Genomic DNA, 7,099 nt, shown 5'->3' with positions numbered 1-7,099 from the left:
GAGCCAAATAAAATGTGACCTTTAGCTCAGGCCCAGCAACTTTAGCAGCTGTGTAAAAGTGGAGGTCAGAGCGATAAGGATTAAGTAACCTCTGCTGACAGTTTGGGGATGATAAACCTGTTGAAATGTCCTATTAAATGAGACACGTATGCCTTATTCTCTTGTTTTCAGACAGGTTTTGTTTCTTTGTGGCAAAAATGTAAGATTGTTTTACTGTCTCATAATTTTAAACCAACTAAAAGTGTGTAACAGTGTGAATTAGGAGGTTAAAAAACAGCTGAATTACTCCTTTATTTTGAAAAAGGCACTCTCATATCTTTGCACAGGTTCCTCCACGGTTGGGGGAAGATCTGTGTCCAAGCATGAAAGCTCAGCCTGTGATCTTAGCGCGTGTGTGTGATGGCGAGCCAGTTGGGGGGGTTGTCTCGATACAAGGGAGTCAACCCCGCTGCCAACTCTCTCCTGTCTGCACTGTGATACTGTGGGACTTTCCCACCTGCACACCTTGAACATCAACACGCTTCTGTCGTCGATTAATGACAGCACCGCAGAGTGTATTATAACCTGCGTGCGCGTGGACATCCCCTGTCCACCGGGTAAACACACGCGAGCCTATTGCAACATGAAAAAAAGGATTCTGGTGCTTGTTTTTGGAAGGATGCTGCCACTGCTCGTCTTTCTTTAGCTTTGATAGAGAAGTTAACAAGCGTGAAAATGATGGACGGGGCGTGCTTCATTCCTGTCCTGTCCCATCTTTCCCAGCTAAAGAGCGTGTTGCTGCAATAGTTTGTCCATGACTTTGACCCGCTGCTTTACTTTTTGTTGTTGCAGTACCTCCAGAAAGACTAAAATCTCAATGCAGGGCTCGTCGCCATCGCCCTCGTGCCCATGAAAAGCAGACTTTGTGCAAATCCAAGAGCGTTACTCCCTCCGCCCCCCTTTTGACATTTTTGAAGGTCATCCCTCTAAACACACTGGAAATCCTGACTTGTGATACCTGATGCCCAGAAGTGCTCTTTGGCACTTGTTAAACTGGTGTTTTTGGAGTCTACCTGGCCCTGAGACAGATGCTTTTGTTCCACCTACTCCGCCTCCTCCAGGTGGTCTGTGGCTCCTTGCTGAAAACACTTAAACCCCTCATCCGCACCCACTCTGGAAGGCCGTCTCACACGCTTAATGGATGCTCCCTGACTTTCATCACCTCCTCAGCAGCGGCCTTAAAGGGCTCTCGAGGAAACCCAATCAAGTGTGTGTGTGTGTGTGTGTGTGTGTGTGTGTATGGCATCGGTCCATGGGCAGGTGTGGAAGTCAGTGATCTTCTGTGTCTATCTTCGCAGTCCAGTCAGACAGCGCAGGTGTTCCCTCAGCACTCAAGCTCTCACACTCTGATCTAAGGCCTGCTGTTTGTCAGCTGGGGATATGACTTAGCAGCAGGAGCAGCAGCGGCAGGAGGAGGAGGGTGGAAATATAGTCGGCTTTGTTGTCTGCCCCCAATTATCAGAGAGCATAATTTCTATATTTAGAAGGCTGCGTAGGGGAAGACAGGGGAGGTGCCGAGAAGCTCACCTGTTGCTCTAAAGCCATGGCCACTTCTAAGAGTGTGTTTGTGCAGGGATGGTGTCTGCAGCTTTGTGTCATTTCAATCCTGCAACTATTGATTTCAGGCTCTTTGTTGTTTGTTTATTCCTTAGTAAATTGCTGTGCGCACAAATTATGAGCTGCATGTGTGTTTATAGGGATTACAGCAGAAGTGTAAGTATAGCGTTATCCACTTGATACTTTTGGGCTTTCATCCGTGTCCAGAGAGAGAGGAGAGAAGCATTCTGGAAAAAATCTGCAGCCAGTGGTCCCAAATATCATCCATCCTTCCATCCTGCATGTTTTGTGGCCTGAAAACAAAATCATCTTTCACACTTGCTGCATTGTACTCCCGTTGGGTTCAATCATTTTTAGTGTCATAGCTAAGAGGATTTTGCGGTCTGCCTTCCGCAAGCGGCAATTAGAGCAGCATACCTGATTTACTGACACTCCACATTGCAAGCTGTCAGCTCCAGTGGAAAATATGCTCCTCTGTTTGCATCTCCATGGAGACGTTAGTAGAAAACAACAATGTTTAGGTGTTGTGGGGAACGAAAAAAGAAGAAGCAGCCGAGGCACTGTCACTTCTGCAGAGTTTAGCTCTAACAAGGCACACACACTGAACAACAGCCTGGTGCGTTTGCAGGCGCTGCCAGTGACTGACTGACATTTTGTTTAACTAAAGGGATCTGAACACACAGTACCTGGAGGAGGCATCTGAAGCATCTAATACAGCCCGCATACAGGTCGACAAGAGGTAAAGGGGAAATGGTGTAGTTATGTAAGTCACATGACATACTGTGAAATGCTAAACTGTTAAATAACAGGATTTTGGCAGTGTTTGGTTTAAATTCAACATGGTTTTAATCATCATTGAAAAACACTGAAATTCTCTATTCTTATATAAGAGTATATACTAAATTTATTGCAATATTGATCACAGAAAGTGTGTTAAACCGCAACAATATTATACTCTGAATGTCAAGAGACTGAGAAATTCCTAAAGTTCAGTCATGAGAGGCCAACATGTTCTCTCACTCCTATTTTGTCAAATGTAGCAGCTTGGTCTGTGGCCCACGCTTCAAACTATGGCACTCTACATACCCCTCTAGCATCAGCTTTGGACATGCCAGTTTCCATGTCAATTTCAGCTCATTAGATGCCATGTGTGTTTCAAAAAAATGTTGGTAATGACAGGAAACTTAACTTTCACCACCAAAACTACTTTGGGTTTGGGCAACAAAACTACTGGGTTAGGTCTAGAAAAAAGGGGACCTGCCCACTGTTCCGATGGTCCAAAATTGTTTTCAGAAAAATATCCCATTGGGCCGAAAGCCCATTTCTCCAGCAGCCCGTTACCCCCAAAACAAATGCCCTTTGCTCCAAAGTCCAGTTTCTCCTGGAAATACACACTCCCTGCAGTTAGACAACCCAATCAGCAGAAAAGATGTTCATATCATAGCTACATTTCTGTAAACCACGGATTCATTACTTTTGTCAACATCACTGTAATGGATGTTGTTAGATTTAGGCACAAAAACCACTTGGTTATGGTTAGGAAAAGAGCCTGTATCGGCTTAAAAAACACCTACGTTAGGTGGCACATAAGTCATTGGAAAAGCATGAATGGGTTGGCAGAAAACATCTGGGTTCACTGGCTCATACGGCACTGGGAAAGTAAAACTGAGTGGTAGTGTGTGGGACTTCAGAGCAATGGCCGGTTGTTTTTGGGATTACGGTTCTGTTGGCGAAATGGGCTTTCAGTCCAATGGGGCATTTTTTCAGACTAATGGAGTTTTGGAATTATGTGCCATCAGAGCAGTGGCATGGAACTGCAAAAAGATTGTGGTTTGGGTTAAAATGAAACTATGTTTGCTATGTCACTTCACTTCAGTAAGTAAGGTAAAGAGTACATCATGTGACGTATGTGTCACATTAACTACATTAAATAGTTTTTGTTTTTGTTTTAAAAAACTAAGCGTTGACTTTTGGTTTCGCACGGGACACCAAAACTGGTCTCCTGGGTGAAAGTCCTGTGTTTATTTAATTTTTCTGTCGCTATACTACATCATTGTTGCGAAAGGTTTTACATGATGGTTATATGAAGACCTAGTATGTCTCATACAGATGCTTAAAGGTGCCTTGCGTGTCAGAATCAGTAGTTAACTGCTACTGACCAAGTTGCCACATGTGACACCCTGGTAATGAGATCAGGTTGAAGAGGCAGTGATTTAAAATAAGTACTACTTTATTTAGGATTTTTACTTTTGTGCTACTTTATTCTACATTTCAGAGAGAAATATATGTGACAGGTATTTGAAGATTAAGATTTTAAATATAAAACATATGATTCTTTGATGAGAGCAGTGAGAGTGAACCAAAACAGTACATTAAAACCAAAACAATGAGCTGAAAGATGCTAAAAATGGTCCACAGAGCTAAGTGGGACTGCAGTCGGAGACAGTCCTTTGTAGGTTTGTCACTACAAGTTACAAGATACATTGTTAATATGTTAAATGTTAAGAATATTGATAGATGCAGCTTTAATGCATCTGTAACAATATTCCAGTTATATTATATGTAATAACATAACAATCTGAAAGGACCGATTCTGTACAATGAGCACCTTTACCTTTGATGGGTGAGTACATTTTTCTGACAATGGCCTACACATTTTCAAAGTCTGAATTCAGTTTTAAATTGTTATATTGTTACGTTTACGCAAAGAAATCCAGGTAAGATACACAGAGAGAAGAAAGTAACTATTGTTGACATTTTAAAATCATTTATCTTTCAAAAAAGTAACCCAACACAAAGTTGTCTCTGATAATCTGGACACTCAGGTTAAGTTTTCTCTCCTTCTCTTCTTGCTGTAACCCCCCAGCCCCTCACATCTGCTGACCAAACCAGTGTGTGAGTCCCTCCGGAGCAGCCGTGTCACCCCTTCTTCTGGCCCATGTGTCCACATTACAAAGTCACAAATTAGGTCTTGACATTTGGGCGCTATAATTGCCCCTGAAAAGCATGAGGCATCAATTAGGCTCTCAGCACCATGACAGGTTATCCCTACAGGACATAATCGCCCTGCTGGACTGCTCGGCTGGACTGCCCCGCCAGGGCACACACACACAACAGACACAAACACACACACACATACACATACACAGAGTTTATAGCTCCCTGGTAAAATTTTGGTAGCAATCAAGCCAAGAAAGGCCATAAATCTGCCAACATGTTCCATAAATAGTTTGACATTCTCATTATAAAATTAAATCATCATTTTTGAAATGATAGCTGTGTGACAATAATGTGTGTGTGGAGGCCATGATGGAGGAGTGGCAGTAGGTCTCTAATAACAGCATAGATCCCTTTGATTTCCCGACTCTGGTGCCGCCTGACAGTTTCTGCTCCCACAGGGCGTGGGGATCTTGAGGGTCACAAAAAAGGTCAATTGGTCCATTTCCATAGCTTCTACTTTAAACATTCTTGTCGGCTTTGGAAGCAATTCAATCAGCAGTGAAAACACTGGTTAGCAGCGTGGAATTACCAGCCGTCGTTAAAGATGCAGAGAACTCATAAACAAGATGGATGTATCCCACAGAGACATACAACATAAACTGAGTGCAGCCCTGCAAGGTCTTGACATATGAGTTGGATGTTTTTCAGTACTTAAAGATATTAAACTTAATGGAGGTAATATGTTTTAGAGCATTGTGCATAATTGAAAAAAAGAACACTATGAACATAATTTAGGAGTGATGAGGACTTGCAGCTATGTTTGTGACATTTCTTTCTGTTTGGGGAGATGATTTATTTACATACTGACTTTAGAAAAGACAAGTAGACACAATGATTTATGTGCTAAACAAATACAAAATGGTGATCACAAACAAATGGAATTAACCAGGTTCAGTATACGATATTCATAACATTAATATACTGTATCAGCAAACAACTATTTGCTATGTGACGATATCAGAGTAATGGCGTCCTGAGCAGAGAATGATGTCATGCACTCTCTCTGTGTGTTGTTATCCGAGCTTCTCTGTTCTTTCTTGTAGTAGACGGGCCAGCCACACATGCATGTTAGTGCATGTGAGTCCCGTGTGTGTATCCTACTGGCTAGGAATTTACCACTGCATCTGTGCTTATACGTGCTTACCGCTGATACCACCATCACCACTCTCGGTGGCAGGACAGCATTGCCATGGAGGCACAACGCCCATCCTCCAGTTCCACCCAAAGGTTCAGCAGGTGACTTTTATAGAAATCATTTTTTTGTGATATCTGCATAAACTGTGACTATATCTTCCTGAGACCCTGTGTCCTGATATGAGGACATCACATTTTGGGTTTACTGGACCTTATACTTCATTCTGCGCAACTTAGACCTGTTGTCCTCGTTTGTTGACACTTTTTGTGCCATGTAGTGGTAGTAGTCATTTGAGGATGTTGGGACTTAATTATTGTTGACAATGTTTAGTTTTTTTATACTTATCGGGTCCTACTAATCCCAGATAGCTAGGAGAAATTAAAAATGCATACCAAACAAAAGTTTGAGTCTCAGGAGGATATCCTGACTGTAGTACATGCGACAGATAATCTATGAGGAATTAATGTTCTTTTGGCTCCTCCTAGTGCTCCTAATGACATTAAGAAGAATCCACCACACCTGACTGAAAACAACTAATCAGAGCCAGGTGGAGTCTGTAAAACTGAGAAACACCAACAGCAGTGACAAAGCTGAACTTCCCTCCTTTGCCGACAACATCATACACAGCAAAGACAAATAAATAGGGAGAATAAAGCCACATGCTGCAGATATTGAGCCTGACTGAGTAGCTTCTTTTACGTTACCTGTTCAAGGTGGGAATACCGTGCCGTTATGCTGCCTTACCATTCTGTATAAAAGGTGCAATTGCAGAATGGGGGAACAGAGTTGTCTAGCCTTTAAGCTTGCATCGGAGGTAGTAATAGCGCTGAAATGATCTTTCTTTAAACGGGTCAGCTGGCAGGATGAGATCATTGTCAGCATGGGTGTGACGTTTTGACGACGCATTACACAATTTAAAAATTAGCTGATAGCAGTTAGCAGGAATCACAAAGAAGAACAGTGGCCAACGAATTGGAAAAAACAATGAGGTCTAGGAGCTCCTGACTGAGATTGTCTGTCTTAACTGCTGCTGACAAGATGTCGTGACAGTTTCAGCAAATATGACAGAAAGTTATTTTGATAAAAGTTACTTACTGAACATTTAACACTGTAAGCACTCTCAGCACTAATGCCGAAGTTAGCACTGTGGTCGCTGTTAGCACTGTTAGTGTAAATAACTGTTTGCTGCTGCCGTGACGAGGCAGTCTCGGCCCAGAATAAATGAATGTCTTAAACACCATTTTTAAGTTCACATTTGATGTTCTCCATTTACATTTTCCATGCAGAGGATATTCTTTCTGGTGTCCACACAACACGCACACATACACAGTAACACATAGGCCTGTATACAAAACATGACCATGTCAC

The sequence above is a fragment of the Epinephelus moara genome, chromosome 4 (genome assembly GCF_006386435.1).
Source record: "Epinephelus moara isolate mb chromosome 4, YSFRI_EMoa_1.0, whole genome shotgun sequence".
NCBI classification, from domain to species: Eukaryota; Metazoa; Chordata; class Actinopteri; order Perciformes; family Serranidae; genus Epinephelus; species Epinephelus moara.
Note: the sequence above shows the minus strand (reverse complement) of the source record.